This window comes from Molothrus ater, chromosome 2, assembly GCF_012460135.2.
Source record: "Molothrus ater isolate BHLD 08-10-18 breed brown headed cowbird chromosome 2, BPBGC_Mater_1.1, whole genome shotgun sequence".
In the NCBI taxonomy this organism is placed as follows: Eukaryota; Metazoa; Chordata; class Aves; order Passeriformes; family Icteridae; genus Molothrus; species Molothrus ater.
The window spans coordinates 108,326,529-108,345,279 of record NC_050479.2 but is presented as its reverse complement, the minus strand read 5'-3'; positions in this window follow the sequence as shown (position 1 = coordinate 108,345,279).

The window sequence follows — 18,751 nt, the reverse complement described above, 5'->3', positions numbered from 1 at the left end:
TCACTGCAAGGGATCACAGTCAAATATGCAAATTGGAGAGACAAGCAGTATTCTTCCAAAGACTCTGGAATTTAGGTGTATATATATCTACTTTTACAAAAAAAACATATGAGTGAAATATTTGGGCACTGTCACAAGCTCCCCAGAGAAGCAGTAAAAGCACCAAGTCTGAGAGAATTCAAGATGAATTTGGACAGTACTCTCAGGTCCTGTGCAGGGCCAGAAGCTGAATTCAGTGGTCCTTGTGGGTGCCTTCCAGCTCAGTATATTCTGTGATCCTGTCACTGCCTGTAATAGCTCAGCTGTCTATCCTGCTTAAAATGCTTCATGCCTTAACACAGTTATGATTCTTTTCTTCCTAAAATTTTTAATGACCTCTGAATGATTTTTGACACACCTTTAGTACAAGTCAGTGATTCAAGATACACATTATATACTTTTGATATACTGCAAAAGTGGAAGTTGATTTTAAATGGATAAGATCATGAATTGAAACAGACTGTTTAATTGAAGGCAGCTTTGAGTTATTATTATTATTATTATTATTATTATTATTATTATTATTATTATTATTATTATTATTATTATTGTTGTTGTTGTTGTTGTTGTTGTTGTTGTTGTTGTTGTTGTTGTTGTTGTTGTTGTTGTTGTTGTTGTGAGTATTTGCTCCTAATGGTGATAGAGCCAGATGTGGGACCAAAATGTGTAAATAAATGATCAAGTAATTCAGGAAACTGAAATCCTGTGTGGAAATGTGACACCTACCATTGTGTATAAAGTTACTCTCAGGTTCCATGGGCGCAAACAAGGAACCCATCTGCAAACAATTTGTATGCCCCTGGGCAGGGATGATTAAGAGATGAGTTGTTTTGGCTGCAGTCTAACCTTTCCTTGGAGAAATCATATGCTTTAAACACAATCTGATAATCTGTTACCTCTAAAAATCAAAATTGATGAAATAATATTTATGTGGACAGTGGGAAAATAAGCATTCAAACTAATGTATTTTTCATGGCCCTATCTATTCAGTGTAGTTGAAGAGAGAAATTCTTCTGTTTCTGCAGAGGCAGCAAGAACAATATTTCATTCAGCTCTTGGTGTACTTGAAATATTTCTAGAATCTCTGCTAATTTCTTAACAGTCTGCTCAGCAGGAATTATTTTTGCTGATGCTGTATGCCATTTTGATGGTTTATGGAGTCACTGAACTTAATCCAAAATTCATTTCCACAATTTTTGATACTTTTTTTTGCAGAACACAAAGTACTGGTCCTACCAACCTTATCTACACCTTCTGTCCCTTTCCTAATGTAAAATGAGAAGAAATCCCTCACAGATACTTTGATTCTATGTGTCATATTGCTCAACATGAAAATAAAACATAATTAAAAACTATTTGAAACTGAAAAGTCAGCATTTACTAGAGCCAACACAGGCATCTATTGCACTGGCACACCTATAGAAAACATTCATCGCAACTTAGACTATCTATTAGAGTGTAATCACTGGAGTATTTGTATCTCTGACCAGGTTTACTTCAGTGGACACCTGTTTGACAGCAGGTGAGGCTGCCTGTGGTAGAGAAGCTGTATATTCATCCAGTGCTTTCAGGATTTGGACTTACACGGTGAACAAAATCATTATCTGCCAATGTTTCTATAGCCATCCATCACCGTCCCAGACTATTTCTTCTTGCCATGCTAAGCTTTAACTCCCTGCAGCTGTGAAGTGAAAATCCTCCTCAGGAAAGACCAGAAATTTCCCGTTGAATAGTGCAGAGTCCAGTTTACTCCATTAGGAAAATACTACAAATGTTATTTCTTCACTATTAATAGCAGATTGAAAAGCTTTTTATCCAGCACACATGTACCTTCTAGCAAATATCTCTCTCATTCTATAATATTGTTGGAATGTTTTAGAGGTCACATGGAGACTGCTTGCATAGAGCTCAATTAATGTAGATCTTAGTGGAAAATTTTGCCAATTACTTTAACACTTACTGACTTAGGTACATGTTTTATAATTCAATATTCAAAGTTATTTTTTGAGACAATGCTGTATTTAGAAAGAAGTGAGTCATTGCTACTCTAAAGATACCAACAGGGTGTTCATTGGAAAAGAGGATGAAATAATTTGATTAAGATGTAGCAATTTAATTAGAAAATTACTCCAAGAGCACAAATAGAACTGTTTTAAAATCCCCTTCTCATTCATAGTCCATTGGGATTGATAACATCTTCTAACATAAGGCATAGAATGCTCTAGAAAGTGTCTCTAGATCTGCCTGTTGTTCATATATAACCTGTATCAGTGAATGACTGCTGGCTGGTTTTGCATGTCTGAGTATATTTTCTCACTGAATTAATGAAGACATGTCAGTAGATTTACAAAATATGTCTGTTTTACTGTAGTTCAGTGCTCCTGATCTGAATTCTTTTCTCTGCCACTATGCTGTTGCCAATATAGAATAATATGAGAATATTTCATCTTTGGGCATTCAGATCCAAGTACCCTTAGTTAATAAGTATAAATGAATGCAGCTATTACCTTAGCCCATAATCTTTTGGCAATGCAGATCAGTGCCAGGGCTCTGGATGTGCAGTGCTGTCACATTTCAGGATTCCAGTGCTTTCAGTCTTTGAGAAAATGCATTGCCTACACAGTCCCTATTGGTGTCTTTTGTTCAGTTGCAAGATCTTTTTTAGCAATAGGGAGGAGGGGGTAGCTTGAATATTCCCTGTGCAAGACTCTTCATGGAATACTGACTATAGGAGGGGAAATTTACTTTGCTAAACTACATTTGTCTTCTGAACACAGCCTTTCTGCCCTCTGTCCTTCATCAGATCACAACATGTAACCCAAACTGAATGAAGTGATTGCAAAATATCTTTTTTTTTTTGCACAAGTGATGAATGCTTACCAAGGCACTACTCTCTGTTTTCAGCAGGGTTGTAAGAGTAACAGGCCCCCTAAGAGCCATGAGCTGAAATGTCTCAATCCCTTTAAGACTGTCTTTCCATTTAAGAGCACCTGAGAGTCCCGGTCAAAGTATATTAGCAACTTGATTAAATTCCTCTCCGTTTCTCTCAGACAATGCCCTTAACTGCTCCTGTTGGTTTACTGTATTAAGGGCTCATCAGAGTTATGGCTCCTGGCTCAGTATTAATCACCCCTGGAGGGCTCTCGTGGGGTTTGCCGGCGACGCCAGCGCGCTTTGCTGACGCGGTTTGTGCACAAGGTCACTGTCACCTTCATCGCGTTGGCACTCACAGCACAGCAGCCCCACCCCAAGATTCTTGAAGAGCCAAGGATGTGAGAGGACTGATTTGGTAAGGTCACTGTCACCTTCATCGCGTTGGCACTCTCAGGACAGCAGCCCCACCCCAAGATTCTTGAAGAGCCAAGGATGTGAGAGGACTGATTTGGTACACGAGAACTGTCTCATTTTAAGACAGGTACATCTCTTTAAGACACCTTCAAAGATCTGTTACACTGTTAAAATAGTGAAATTATTGGATACATTTTATTTTTTTTTATTTCATTAATATTTAAATTGATCATCATATCCACTGATACATTGCTAAGGAAAAAAAGTGAATGTGCTTACCTGTTTGATATTCACACCAGTGAGAAATTGGTTATCAGTCAGATTAGATATGCATAAATTCTATTTACTTACATTTAGGCTGGCTGGACCTTTAGCTGCAGCAATACAAAATGAATGTGAAAGCAGACCCATTAGTTATAATCATAAATTAAACAGGTGCACATAAATAAACATACTTGATATACTATCCCTGATGAGAGAGTGGATGTACTTCTACATTTTATGAAAGATATATTTCTTTTTGATAAGCATTATTTTCAATTCCTGATTTGGGCTGTAAATGTATCTATATTATTCAAAATATTCTTCCCATGCAAGTCTTCAGAAAATATGTAAGGTGATCAAGTTTAGAGTTGCTGTATTTCTTGGAAAATGGTTTGGTTGTGCACTTTTGGTTTTTAAAAACAAGTGTTTTCCCCCTATCTTTTCCAGACTTTCCTTTGTTGCTTATCTTTTTGCATTCATATAATTGTATTTAATGCTTAATCATTTGATATAAGCCAAAGTGATTTTTTAAATGAGCAGTAGCACTATTGTACATTGCTTTATGCTTTAGGATGGTAGGTCATTTTTTATTTATTATTTGCTTTCATAATAAATGATTCAGAAGAGATGTTTATCAGGACAATTAGTGACCCTGGGGTTCTTTTGGCTAGGAAAGCAAGCCAAAACAGGATTATAACAGCCCAGCATGGCTTCAATCAGCTGTGGGCTCAGAGAACATGCTCCTTTGCCAGGAACATCTGGCTTTTGAAAAGCTGGTAAAAAGTTTGGGATTGCTGTAACAAAACTCAGAAATTAATTACAAACCCAGGAGTAACTTCAATAGTTTCTTTTGAAGTGGAAGCAGTTTCATTTTCCTTAGGGATGAAAAGAAGCACTTGCCAGTAAAGCTGGCCTAAACAAATTATTCACTAGATACACGCTGCTGCAGCTCAGAAAAAATTGATTCCACACCCTTGTCCATTAGTCTACTTCATAATATTAACAAAGGCACAAAAAGACTGGTAAATACTGGTAAACATAGTTCTACAAACACCAGGAGTTTTGGTTTTAATCTCGATTTACTAAATATGTTGGCATCTTTACAGTACAATCATGAAGCAAAGAAAGAGACTTTTTAAAATATTTCTATTCTGGAAAGAATTGAATCCTGTTCTGTAAGTGCAATAATTACATAAGAGAAGCAGTCATGAAAGGAAGATTTTTTTTTTTTTTTTAATTCTCTTGGGAGACTCAGCTAGCAGTTTAAATAGATGTCTAATTTCAAAGTTATGATTAGTTTCATAAAGGGTTTATTCATATGGTTTAGTTCTGTATGTACTGAAGAAATTTGCTGAATCAAGGTCAATATCCTGTGCATATTAGAACATCCATACTGATTTTGTCTGTGGCATGGATATTATTACCTGCACATTATAGGGAAGACATCTTTTGAATTACTCCACAGTGCATTATGTCACCACTGAAATTTAATACATTTGTGGTCTACATTCAAATAACCTACATTTTCAGACCATTTTCAAGTGCAGAACGGGCTTCTTGGTAAAAAAAAAAACAAACCAACCACAAACAGACTTAATAAATCATCTGTGCATACAAATGAGTGATTCTGCAGTGCAAAGATGTGTGGGAAGTAGCAGTAAAAGCACCATCAAGTCCTCAGCACAAGGGAAAACTGTTCTTTCCTCTGTGGCTGTGGAGGTTTGCTCCTGCTGGAAGCTCTATCCTTCTCCCATGTACCGTGCAGTTATTTGACAACTGTTAGAAAGCTGGCTGGAGTCAGGTCTTCCATGTGCAGCTGGAATGCTACAATTTTGGTTTTCAGCCCCAGAAGGCTGTTAGGTCACAGTGCCAGACCTGGGCATGGGGCGGAGCACAAACAACACGAGGAAGACCAAAGTATAATTAAACACATCATTGCTTGAAAGTAGAGATTCCAACTCCTGCTTGTGCAGGGGTAGGATCTCAAAGACCTGAGTGAAATATATAATCAATTAGCTTGTATATCAGCAGTAGCTTGTGTGTGTGGATCTGAATTTTGTTTGTTGTGTTTGTACTTTATAAGCATGTTCACATATTAGGTATTAGCTGTTTGCAGAAATCAAGTGCATCTTGCAGTTGGGTGAATGTTTAACGCTGTTAGTTTTTTTCTCTAAGTAATAAAAGTGTTAAGAAGAATTATTTAGTACCCAGAGGTATTTTCCATGCTGGTTTTTTGCTTGTTTCTTTGCTTACCCTCTTTTCCATGCACAACATTATTATTTGAGGTTTTTATTTCCCCACAGACTCACAGAATGAAAGTCAGTAAGCTCCCTCCTTGCTGGAAATCTGTATATCCTTAATTTGCATTACAGTGAAAAGGGTTTCTGGCATTTCAGTAGGAAAAGACCTTATAAAATATTAACATTTGGAGAGATTTGAAGAATTACATATCAACCTCTAATTAACTCTCATAAGAAATACTATAATCTGTGATGGGCATAACTCGAAGTTTCTTAATGACACATTCCAAACATAATTGTTATCATTCACTGTTTTCATCCCATTACCTTTTTTCTGGTTTTCATTTCTCCTCTGATCATCCAAGTTGACTGACCAAAGTCTCAGTTCAGCACAGCACTGGATTATCTCTAAACCCAGTTGCACTTCAACTCAAGCTAATAGCCCCAGGTTTAGGACCCTTCCGAAATATGCAATAATTTCCTAATCCCAATGGAATGAATGGCTCAATGTCCTTAACATAACCCTGATCTGACCAGGTTTAGAGTTTGAAGTACTGACCTGGACCATCAAAAGCCCATGGTACAGTAGAATTTTTGAGAGACTTTGATAATAAAACCAGCAATTCAGAAAAAATAATACAAAAAAGCCCAAAGAAGCAAAACCCCTAGTAAAGTATAAAACATGTGGAGATTTTCCAAGACAGTGAAATAGTGAAATAATGATCTTTTTTTAAGGTAATAGTACCCATTTTAATAATGGAGGGATTGTTTGCTATTTCATCTTAGCAGCACTTATCTGTGTCTCAAACATATATTGGAATATTATATAAGTTATATAATAAGAAGACATGTAGTATATAATAATAATAATAATAATAATAATAATAATAATAATAATAATAATAATAATAATAATAATAATAATATAGTATTAATACACAATAGAACAATAAGTAGAACAGGTAGTGAGATTTAATAGCAATATAACATGGAATAAACCAATGGTTTCCAGGCTTTCTCCCTTGACACTGGCACTCCCCCTGTTCTAGCTCAGATTTTGAATCTCTGCAGAGGAAAGAATTATTCCTCCTAGCCTATACTCTTGATTGTTGGGGGAAATGGCTGATGATAGCACTATAGTGTGGAATCATGTATAAATTGAGTAACTGCAGTACAAGCTGCCACACAGAGTACCAGTCTGTGGCTGTGAATTCTCCTGCTGCATTGCAGCCATTTAATGGTGCAATACAGGCCATTTGAGTGATGAGAACAGTGTGTTATTTGATGCACATGCACTGACACAGGGCCTTTTTCTACTTAAGGCAATATTAGAGGGATGTTCCTGTGGTTAGTGGCAAAGGGCATCTTGAATGGGAGATATATCCAGCTCCAAAAATAACCACTGGAAAAAATATCCTACCTCTGAGCATGCAAGCTCTTGGCAGTTTGGTGATGTTGAGTTAAAGTGTTGAAGGTTTTCCATGGGGACACTGCAGGGATCTCAGGAGCAGAGTAAGGAGAGCAGCCTTTGGTGGCTCTTCTCCAAGAGTCCAGGGACATGAGGATCTGCAACTAAAAGTCCCATACTGGGCACTCCCGAGGGGTGCTGAACACCCTTGGTTGCACCCTCGGGTTAGCAGATAATCCACAGCACCCAAAGAGCCCTTGTTTAAAGAAAGAAACCCTGTCTGACTCAAATTTCTTGACATTTCCTTAAAAAAAATATAAAATTGCTTCTTCAGATCCTGTGTTGAAAGTGACAGATGTCACAATGGAAGGACTGCTGATCTGAGATTGCAGTGCAGGCCATTTAAATAGGCTGAATTCTATAGTACTTCTACTTTTCCTTGTGAACCCTTTTTTTCTGTGCTTATTCAGGTATGCACTGAATCCTATGGCTGGACTTAAGAGGTCAAGAAGATTTACAGACAATCCAGAATAAGACTGCAAAATTTCACCACCTATTTACACAACTTTCTGCTAAGTTGTATTTTGTCTCAGGGACTGGGGAGTAGGTTACTCTTTTGTTTGTTTTCTGTGATATGACAGCATTGCAAAGCTCTGGTTCCAGCAGGTGATTGGCCTCCAATTCCAGGAGGTTTCCAGGGGGATATTTTCTATTTGTGTTTACATTTATTGAACCTGTGCTTTCAAAATCATTTTTTTCACTGGAGTATTTCCTGCCACTGGTAGCATTTCTTCCTTTGTAATGACATACTTGGACAACGGAGCCCAAAGGGACACGTACAGCTAAAAAGTAATTTTCAGAGAGAGAATAGAAAGCAAACAGTAACTCGCTAAAGCAAATCTTGATTTATATATTACTTGAACTACTACTGAAATCAAAAGGGGAAAAAGCATGTTTTAGGTCTTCCCTCTTCTTATTAAATTACTTGAAGGTCTGTGTATTTGATCAGCCCAGAGTCTTGCTAGCAAATGAAAAAAACACGTTCTATTGAGTATCTTTCTGAAGATAAATTCTTTCTTTCTTTCCTTCTCCTTGAAATGGAGCATTTTGAAAGAGCTGTACTAAATACACAGAAAACACTGGCATGTGATTATGAATCATTTAGTAAGTTGTGTGTGCTGGCTTGTTTTGCCTTCTCTCATCCACCATAAATCAGGTGCAGCTTCACTGCAGTAAAAACAAGCCAGAAAAATGAGGGCATGCAACATGCAAATGTGAGGAGGTGAACCCACAGCAGCTGAGTATCTAGTGAGTGAAGAAATCCAAGTATGATTTATATGCAGAACAAACAGAAGAAAGCAAGAAGAAATAGTTGTTCCAATCAAGGGAACTGCAGACCTCTCTCAGAAACTTTTTCAACCCCATTCATTTCTTCAGAGGTAAAAATATTTGCTGCTCTATAGGGCCTGACAAACTTTATTATTCATGGGCACACTATTCTTTCTGAACTTGTAGATCAGGTAGTATCACACACACTTAACTTCTGCCAAATTAAACCCCATTCTCCTACAGAGATTTAGTCCACATAGTCTAGACATGGTACTTTTCCTAATATTTTTTGAGTTGGCAGGGAAAAAAGAAATCTGTTAGACCAGATAACTGACTGTAAGCTTATAACAGATATATTAATCTAGGAGTTTGAGTGGTGTGGCCTATACTATTCTGAATAGTCTGTTGAACTGTAGCTTGAAAACAAGACTGAGGGAGGAAAAAAAAGCCTGAAAAAAGAAACATGGTTTCATAAAGGAAATGATGGCCATACTTAAAACAAACACCAAGATAAAAATGGAATTTCTATACTGAGAAACTATAGAAATAAATTTAGCAGTTTTGTAATAAGAAATGAGCTGTCATATTTTAGAATACACACATGATACAAAATGCTTTAGGAGCCTTCTCTTATAGAACCTAGGACAGAGCCTCTGAAAAAATAATTTCTTAATTTAGTTAGAAACAATAGGCACATAAACATTGTCTCTATGGATCTGGGACTACAGTTCAAAAAATAGCTCCACCAAAGACAATTTAATCTGTGGAACTGCTGGGTCTTTTTATCTTGACCTTTCCTCACCTTCCAAAGCTATCATTGAAGTCTTCTTTTTGTTTTAAGTAACATAAATGTAAATTGCTGGAGTTTTTTCATAAGCACCATTATACATAGAAGCAGGCCCATTGTGTCCCATGTAACCACGCTATCTGGGTGTGCCACACCTGAAAAATTCACACATTATCATGGCTGTGTGCTCCAGTGTAGGCATAAAATTTACCTTTCCTCATGAGCTGAAAGCTGATCACAACATAAAGCTTTCCAAGACAGGGAAATGGAACTGGGAGCTCTGAGCAGTGGGTGATGTATCCATTTACTCAAGACACAAACACCAGTATTTCACTTGAAAGCATTTTAGCAGGAACAGTCAAAACACAAGTGACCCAAGCCAGTATTTATCTTTCCAGGTATCAATGAGCTCTTAAGGCATTATCCCTGGCTACAGTTTTAAAACACTCCAAGTGGTCCTCAGATTTCCTCTTTGGCTGCAGCATGACCTCTTTAATCTTACTGGGCTCTTTTGTTACCATGGCTGCAAGTTTGGTTTTCTACCCAGACCTCTGCTCAACACTCCGTGCTCTTAATTGTCCATAAAAGTTAAATAAACTCCATGTCCCTCACTTCCACATTAATTTAGCACATTGCTTTTGGATTTTCTTTCAGTAATTCCAAGCTTGATGTATCCTCATAATTAGCACTACTCTGTCAAGGGATAGTAGCATTAAAATATCCACTTGTCTCTAGATGGAAAAAGTCTCAGGATTCTATTTTCAGAGACAGAAAAGAAGAGATGAAAGTGAAAACAGCAAGGCACAGACAACCCCTGGCCTGAAGGGTGGCACAAACCCCCAGTGCCACGTGACGCAATGGGGGACCGAGCGGTGACAGCTTCCACCCTGCACACCTGGGAAATGCAGCATGGAGAGACATACCAGAACTGTGCAGGGCAAGCAGCCAGCACAAACACAGCAAATCTGACACGTCCTGGTCGTGGATTGACTCTACAAATAGTCCTGTGTGGAGCTCAAGGGGCTCCATCACACGCAGAGCATCTCCGCGCTGCGCAAGGCGCGCACGGCGGGGTGGGAGCGCTCTGGCACGACATCTCTGTGCACACACTGGGCACTTAAACTCTGCCATCTGTGCAGGACAGAAGGGCCTTGAGCAGCCTGACAGGCTTTCTGAACATCTGGAAATTTTGGACTGAAGGGCTGAAGTGTTATGTTAATAGCTAAGAACTACAGGACTCTCAGTCTTTGCCCAGATCTGCAAAATTCTGTGCCTCCACACAGGCTCAAAATGCTCTATTTATAAATGATTCCTTAACTGTTTGATTGGTTTAGTTTTATTGTTTTTATTGTTTGTTTGTTTCTTTTGTTTTCTTTTTTGTTTTTTGGGTTTTGGTTTTTTTTGCTTGTAAATGACTAGAATTAGGAGAGGTTTTTGACAGCTTAAAAGCATTTCAAAAGTCATGTCACTTCAAAATCCATGCTTGTTTTGTAATTTATGAGGCATTACATCTCCTTATTTCCTGATAGGATTCATGAATAATCCTCTGAATAAATAAATTAATTCTTCAGTTGTAGCTAAAAATATTCTATTATTTTCTTTTTTTCAGGGATAACCTGACCTTAGAAATTCCTTGGAAGATTCCTGAGAAAATAAGGATCTGTATTCCTCAGCAGAAACTTTTCAAGGCTATTTGTTCCTTTTACTTAACATCCTCCAAATCTACAGAATTATGGCAGGTTTTGTTGATATTTTCTTGTGTCCTTAGTCCTTATCTAAATACTTTTAAGAAATGCATCCAGTGATTTCAAATCTTATTTTGTATGATGTTGAGGGAGCACCTATTTAGTAATGATAGGCTCAAGTATCTCAGGTCTGCAATGTGCCCTTTGACAGCACAAAATTTTCTGTCTGCATCTTGGGGAACATGGAAAATTTGTGCAGTAGAGAAAGAAGCTCAGGATAGAGGGATGAATGCCTCTAAATACCAGGTAGTAATGGGATACTTTGGATGCAATAGCCTCAGCCCACATTTTTTTGACTTCTATGAATTGTTTATAATAAGAATTCACTTGAGTATAAGGAGTCAACAACTCAACAACACCGTTCAAATTGCCCATGAAATCTTGAATAAAAAGTGATCTGCAAATTCTAGGTGTTCAATTTATGTGGCTATTCCAGTTTTTTAAAATGAATTTTTTACATTTGCATTATGAAAGTTGTTTATTTTTTATTTCCAAATCTGTTTTCCTGGATGATTCTACAGTCAGGAATGTAAAGAATGGAATTGAAAGCACCTTTTTGAGCAGCATTTTCTGGAATTTAATAGATCAGTTACAGACCTTAATTTTCTAAAGGTAGTTCATGTCAGGCCTTTCAGAGACTAGAATAAAATCTTCTTTTCTATTGAAAGTTTCTCTGAATTTTGGGATTTTTTTAAGGATTATAAATATAGAATTTCATTGAAAGTGTATTTATCTCTGCTATCAATTCCAGCTAGATACTTGAATTAAACAGTGCTAGATGAAGATCTGCCAGTTTATTTAAATTACACGTTGCAGATTTTTTCCCTAGTGAATCCAAAACTGATATTTGATTCATATCTTACCTGAGAGTAGGCTCAGAAACTGCAATGCTAAACCTAAAGGACAAGGTCTTTTCCATTGGTTTCAGCAATAGTCCATCCTGCATATGGGATGATATGAGTAAAATCTGTCTGTTATCCACTTATTGGCTAAACAGTAATGAAGGAAATTAGTAAAGAAACAAGATTATTTTTTTTCACTTTTTCATTTACATGGAATTATGTATAAGCTGTCACTCTGAGGAAAGTGGAATAACAGAAATTGGTCCATGTGGAGTAGCTGCTCTTTGAGGTTTGTTTCAAATTCTCAGTCCAAAAAACATCCCTAAATTCAGTAAAATCTGGCAGAACACACTGATTTGCCAGCAGTGTGCTGTGCAGCCTCTGCTCACTGGTTTCATATCCAGGGATGAGCCACAAAAGTTGCCTGGATTTTCATGTGGAAAAATTGGCTTGAACTTCTCTCCTGAGATCTTGCTGGCAGCCAAGTGGATGCAGCTTCCCTACCTCCAGCCAGCTGGCCCACCTGGCAGTTATGTGCTAAGATGTTCCCAGGGATTTGCTGGAAATGCTTGTTAGAAATTTACCCTCCAAGTGAGGAGGGGACGATGGTCGCATATGTATTTTTTTTTAATAGCACATATTGGATGGTCTCTGCTGGAGAGGATGTTTCCCAAGGTCAGAAATCCAATTTGCCATGTGTATTCAAAAATATAAGAAACTCTGAGACTTGTCAGTGATAAGGAGGTTTTTGTAGCACAGAGTACCTGGAGCCTTTAAAGAAATAAGTGCCATTACCAGAAATAGATGTAAGACCAAAACTTATTACCAATGAGCTGGAGGCAAGAGGGATGAATGTCTAACATTTCTCTGGACTTGAATATGACAATAAATATGTTTGATTATGAAGCAGTGGAATAATACTTAAATTTCTGCCTGAAAAATAGAATTCAGTGAAGTTGATTTTTCTGTGGGGAAAAACAGGCTACTCACAGATTGTAAATTACATAATTATCTCTCAGATAATTGGTCTGTTAACAGAGAAACAAAACAAAAGAAAACAGAAAAAATAGGCACTTAAAAGATTTCTCTCTATAAACAGATTCATTTAAACTCAGCTGAGACAGATAAAGAGTCACTGAATCCCTGAAATGTATTTAATCAATTTTCTATCTCTTGCTGGCTGTCATAAAGAGACATGACTTAAAGGTAGTTCCTAAAGGTAGTTCATGTCAGGCCTTTCAGAGACTAGAATAAAATCTTTTTTATCCATATATTTCAACATTCTCAGGCACATAGCTATATCATTAAAAGCATTTGATAAATTTGCTTAAGATAAAATTCTTCTTGATTGTTGTAGAAAAGAAAGATCCTGATATACTAATGAGATTTGCATTTATATGCTAGGCACAATTTTTTTTTTACCAGGCTCATTTATTTCTTTGTATCTAACAATTTCTTTTACATTCTTTCTCATGCACACAGTACTTTGGATTGCAAAACCATGGAAGGTAAATGATGTGGCAGTATTGTTCCAGTACTGGCAACATGGCTTGTCTTTTATTTATTTGCCTTGTTTTGTTTATAAAAGTTCATATCAGTAAGAACTCTGTCTCTCAGCACAGGAAGAAATGACTTAAGGTTAACATCATTTACAATTTTGAAATTTCCCACCACAGAACACATCAGATACTTAAAATGGAAATTAAGCGATGTATACTACAAACTATATCTAAATGCAATGCATACTCATAAATACATTAGAAGAAAAAAGTTATTTGGTTCAAATATTTAAATATTTATGCAAGATCTGAGATCTGGACCTTTTTTTTTCCTTCTAAGTGTGCATAAACTAGTCATATGATAGCCTTGCAATTTTGCCATATCTTGAACAGCTTTTTATCATTTCAAAGTTCTCTCTAAAATGACAGGAAGCAGAGCAGTAAAAAATTATTACCAGTATGATGATACTGATTTTCAGTAGAGAGCCTAAACTCTGTTCAAAAGGATAAAATAATATTACATTTAAACAAACATGCTGTATGATATTTCTTGCACATAATGGCAGACAAGAGGAGGGTTTTTTGGTTTTTTTTTTGTTCTGGTTGGAGTTTTTAGGGTTTTATTGCAATTACTGGTCTCTATTTCCATTTCTTAAAGTATGGGAATGTGAACAGCACTCTTAGTGCTTATAAATAAAATTTGGGTATGTCTTGAGCCTGATTTTCTCTGTTCCACCTGAACTGGTGGGTCTGTAGACCTAAAACATCAAGGAGGTGAAATTATTATTGTAACGAGAAAATGGTATGGTAGCACAGCACGGAGTAATTCTACATTTTCCTTAAAATTCTTTGCTTTTCTAGCAAAACACTTTGCCAAATTTGTTGGTATCCCAATGTTTTTAATGTTGAAAACGTTTCAGTGTCTTGTGGACCAGGAGCTAACTTATACTGTATTAGAGAAAGTGTAATTAGGATGTTAAACTTCAATGAAAAAACAAGTCAAAAACACATTAAAAAAATTACTAAAAAAATTAAATGGATTAACATGTTTTTAAAAAATATGAGTTAACTTTTCACCATGAAGACTTTCCTGAAGTTTTTACTCACCAATTCTTTGGACTCCTCTCAGACTAATGTGAAGGATTTCTACTAAATGATTTTGGTCTTTAAGCTGAAGCAAAGGATACTGTGGACATTTTCCATACAACAAACAGAATCTATGGTATGGCCTAAAATTGGAAACTATAAAGATTAAATGTGTAGTTTAATCTATAAGATTATGTTAGCATTCACAAGTAATGTTTGCATGTGATGGAAAATATGAGATAATTAGAACTATCTCTTTAGCAATCATAGTCCCATGTAGATAAAATCAATAAGCCAGTGAAATTCCCCTCCCTGTTTGTTGCATAGATGTTTGCCTATATGTGCATGAAAACACACATGAAAATATTCTTTCTAAACATTTGTGATTAAAATGTGTATTGTTATTAATTATTTTTAATATTGATTTGGTCGGGTTTTTTTTCTCCAAGTGCTAGCTTTGTAGGCGTGGAAATGATTCAGATTAGTTCTAGTCATAAAAGTCATCAAGTTGATTTGGCTTCAGAGCACTTAGATGGATTTGATAAGCAATTGTGTATGACAGTTCTCCTGAAAAGATTTTAAAAATGGAACAAGAATGCATTGACTTAGAATAAAGCAGCTCATAACCCAATTAAAATAAATAGCATTTTGAAATAACAAAGTACTGGTATTAAAAAAAGGAATGTGGGAAAAGACAGGGACCACAATTCACAATTTTGTCTTGGAAAATGGCGTGTTAAACACTGCCAGACCTAACCTTGCCAGGTATAAATTCAGCTAACTCCACAGGCAGTAATGGAACTGTTCCAGTCTGTCACAGCTAAAGAGCTATCTCTAAATCTTTTTAAGCAAATTTTCCTCTTTAAAACTTGTGCTGTCTAAGCACTTTCAAATACAGCTATCTAAGTGAAGAAATTTCTCAAATACAATAAGTTCTAATCAGGACAGCTCAAATTAATTGCTCAGATAAATTCAAGACTTTGCTTTATTGCAGATGGCTTTCTGACTCAGAACCATTTGTACATTATGTGAAAAATTCTGTGCACAGTGCTTTGGTGACATTTTGGGTTTTGTTTGCCATCAGCAGCCAGTTCTCCAAAACACTGCAGAAACTCTCCTCCCCCTTGTTATACACAGGAGCCCAAAGTATAAATCTTGTGCTTTTCACCTAGAACTGGACTCTGACAAATTAATTCCAGGGCATCTTGCTCCAGCAGCTTGGGGTGAATATCCATCAGTCTGCTCCACTAGAGATTACCATGCTGGTGGCAGAACTGGTGGGAGAGACCTTCTGCCCACAGCTCACCTGCTTCTGTGAGTGGTCTGTGAACCTCCTGTAATTTATTGTATAATAATGCCCTGAAACCCAATATAAGTAAGTTACAATAAATTATGATGCACACAGTGAGCCACTTGTCATAATTGCAAACTACATACAGGGGAAAAAAATGGGGCTAGGAGGATGAAGGACCCTTTAAATCCAGTGTTTGAAGGGACTTAACACAAAATGGAAGGAGAGACTGTTTTGTGAATGACTTGAGAGCATAAACAGCAGAGGAAAGGAGGATTTATGAAAATACATAAAATTTAAAGTCAAAGTCTATGGAGGCTGTGGAATAGCCATAAAAAAAAAGAGAAATTATAAAAGTTACTGCATCTGATGTTTTAAAATTAGATTTTAGAAGAAAATAGGGAAGGAAGAAGAAGGAAAGTGCTGAAAGGAGCAGTCTGATTCCTTCATCCTGGGGCTGGCTGAGCTTCATTTATGCATCTTAACAGCAGTCACCTAGGCTGATCTAAATTACATTGGTAGCAACAGCTCCCCAAAGACAAGAGTTATGCTCCCTGTGTTGCAAGGCTGACAAGGGGAGGAACAAAAGGTTTTGAAATGAATGTTAAGTTCACCTAATTTAATTCAAATAGATTGGCCATTTGAGAAATGTTCTGCTCTCTCAAGGAGACTGGAAGTACTGGAACAAATTTCTGCTTTAATGCTGCTGCCCTCGGTAGAGTTGTATCAAGTTTAAATTTAGGCTGCACCAGAGAGAGGGAAAGGCAGAGTTCTTGTATTTTTCTCTGTGGAGCATCAGTGCTGAGTTTATTCAGGGATTTTTCTGGAAAAGGTTATTTCATATATTCCTATTTATGTGAAAATATTTTATAATCTCTCTTTTTTTTTTTTTAAATCTTTTCCAATCTGTTTTCCTGAAGAATTACCTCAGGATGTTTTATCAGAGTCTGGGAAGGCTTACAGTAATCCAAAGCAAAAAAATGAACAGTTCTATTTGCATGCCTGTAACTTCTCAGAGAGCCACCCCTGCTCTGCAGCAGCTTTTGTAGCATGTGCAGTGTGGGTGTATCTTTCCATTTGCTATAGGTTCAGAGGAAATAGAGGTGAGTTATCATGTTTCACTGCTAGAACAACTTGTAGAAGAAAGAAAATATAAATGTTGTGGGAAGAAAGAGAATACAATTTGGCGTATTTAAATATTCAAAATATGCACTATAGACAGCAGGGCAGGGAGGGGATTCTGCCCCTCTGCCCCCTCTGCTGAGACCCCACCTGCAGGGCTGCATCAGCTCTGGGCTCCAGCACAGCAAGGACAGGGACCTGCTGGAGCCAGGCCAGAGCAGGCACCAAGGGGATCACAGGGATGGAGCAGCTCTCCTATAGAAAAAGGCTGAGAAAAATAAGTTGTTTATCCTGGAAAAGAGAAGGCTTTAGGATGACCTAATTGCAAAGTTCCAGTACCTGAAGGGGGCTCACAAGAGAGATGGAGAGAGACTATGAGAGCCTGGAGTGACAGGACAAGGGGAATGGCTTCAGACTGAGAGTAGGTTTATATCAGACATCGGGAAAAAATTCCTTACTCTGAAGGTGCCAAGGCACTGGCACAGGTTGCCCAGAGAAGTTGAGGATGCCCCACCCCTGGAAGTGTTCAAGGCCAGATTGGATGGGGCTTGGAACAGCCTGGGATAGTGGAAGGTGTCCCTGCCCATGACAGAGGGGTTGGAACTGGATGGACCCAGCTTTATGGTCCCTTCCAGTCCAGGCCATTCTATGGTTAGAATGAAAAGTTAAGCCAAATATATCAAATATATTTCAGTCTTTACTAGACTGAAAACTATTTTACCAAAACTAGAGTGTCTTTTCTTTTGGAGGACAGCTTCTTCATTACCTGTGGGATCAGTAAGTTCATGAAAGGTTACCAGATTTTTTTTTTAAATGGGTGGCTTTAAAATGGCTTTTTTTCAAGGGTGGAGAAATGAGAGGATAAGAGAAAGCTGATAAGATGCTCAAAAAAGAGGGTAAATTGATTAATAAAATACTTTCTGGTGGAATTGCAGAACTAGGGAAAAAATTTAGTTTTAAATCATGTCATTTTTTTACAAATTTCATGTGGTGCTTGAATTGAAATGATTGAAAATTCTCCACTTAATCTTGGTTAGCAGTAGCAGCCAAAACAGAGGCAGAATATTTTAATCAGATAAGAGGACTGGTGTTATTCTTCTTGCTGGAGGTTTAATAAAATATATTAAGACTGTATTAAATGCAGATAAGTGGAGAATACCTTTCCATATCCCTTGGAACTCAAAACAGTTGCTAAGTAACCAAAGATCATATCCAAAATCTAGTTTCAACAGTGATCTGTTTTGAAGTAATACTAACAATTGCATTTGTCCAAAAAGTGTGATTTTCCTCATTCATTAAGTCTAAATTAAGACAACGTTCTGATATTTTAAGTAGCAAAAATTGACATTAAATATTTCCATATGTCCAGTGGCCTTGTTTATTTAAATCAGTAAAATTTATGGATCAAAGCTCTAATCAACAGTTTCATAAACATATTAGTTTTGTCTAGCAAATATGAATAAAAAATTAGATTATCAATCAAGCATGAGTCACACTTCTTCAAGTCATTATGTATCATTCATATAATCAACACCAACAAAGGGGAAAAGAATGAGGTGTGTAAATAGGTAGAAAAAATATAAGTACAATATATTTTGGATATTTCAAAAGATAATATTTAATTTGACAGGTGTAATAGAAATGGTAGATTATCTCCAGCAGTAATATATAACAGCTCTTAGGAATTCCTAAATTGTGACTGTAGGCTGCTATATTTTAGAGAAAGAAACCAAGATCATGAGAATTAGATTTTCCTCACTTTCCATTTTCAGGAAAACATTGGAAAAAAAATATTCAGGTAAACCAATCAC